Source organism: Triticum dicoccoides, chromosome 3B, assembly GCF_002162155.2.
Source record: "Triticum dicoccoides isolate Atlit2015 ecotype Zavitan chromosome 3B, WEW_v2.0, whole genome shotgun sequence".
Lineage (NCBI taxonomy): Eukaryota > Viridiplantae > Streptophyta > Magnoliopsida > Poales > Poaceae > Triticum > Triticum dicoccoides.
In genome coordinates this window covers 834,620,005-834,620,908 of record NC_041385.1, presented here as the reverse complement: position 1 = coordinate 834,620,908, position 904 = coordinate 834,620,005, and the positions used below count along the sequence as shown (strand labels likewise).

General features: G+C 54.3%; 1 long non-coding RNA gene across 2 annotated transcripts in view; it reads left to right on the top strand.

Moving 5' to 3' along the window:
• The window catches only part of LOC119282555, a 6,180-nt gene extending 5,493 nt beyond the window's left edge, over positions 1–687 (top strand). The window contains exon 6 of one of the 2 annotated variants that reach the window (XR_005138776.1): positions 641–687. This is a non-coding gene — a long non-coding RNA (uncharacterized LOC119282555). The remainder of the gene's footprint in view (positions 1–640) is intronic. The other variant, XR_005138777.1, reaches the window with a different exon arrangement.
• Positions 688–904: the final 217 nt, after the last annotated feature.

The following is a 904-nucleotide window of genomic DNA, read 5'->3' as shown; positions in this document are numbered from 1 at the left end:
GTGGATTTAGCTGTGGGTTTGGCCCAGATGTTGCTCTCCGGTGTCCCTCTGGGCCGACCCGACACAACCGGGTGGAGAGGTCCACTGGTCAAAGCCCGTCCGTGCAAAGTCAAAGGGCTAGATCTCGTGGTCAACCGCTCCAGGGTTAGGCGGGACGGGGGCCCTGGGGGGTAGCAATGCCACCGGAGTGTCGTACCGAGCCCTCATACATGCGGGATGGTGTTGTGGCATGTCCGAAGAGGCGACACGCATCTCCGGAGTGTGCCCCCCGTCACGGTCGACGCCGCCGCCGGCACCTGGAGGGGAGAAACTACCGCATCGGGTCTACACGGAGTGGATTTAACTGTGGGTTTGGCCCAGATGTTGCTCCCCGGCACCTGAAAAGTTAAATGAAGACGCTGACAATGAGGAAGAGCCTCCACCTCCGTCAGACAACGAAGAAGATATGCGTGATAGTGATGATGAGACCGCTCCACAAATAGATTACAATAGTGATGATTCATATGGGTTCTAGAAAATGTAAGTTCTTTTAATGATCATTACAATAGTATGCTTAATGTGCTCTTCTGGTATTAATGTTTTTCCTGTATGCTTGTTTAATTGATATCCTTACTAATTGTTTATTCTCTTCTCAATGCAGGTTTGCTAATCATGGGCAAGTCCAGCGGCGCCAGTTTCCTCAGTAAATTTAAAGGACTTACTCGGAGTGAACGAGCCCACAAGGTTCCCTCCCGACTACGCGAGGATGACACCTCACAGGGAGGTGGAGGGGTCGGGGGAGGAGACCCTAGAGGAGGAGGCGGTGGGGGGAGAGCCCCTAGAGGAGGAGGAGGTGGGGGGAGAGGCAGCCGGGGCAAAAAACTCCGGGCCATGTCCGAATAGGAGGGTCTTCTTCGATGCCCTC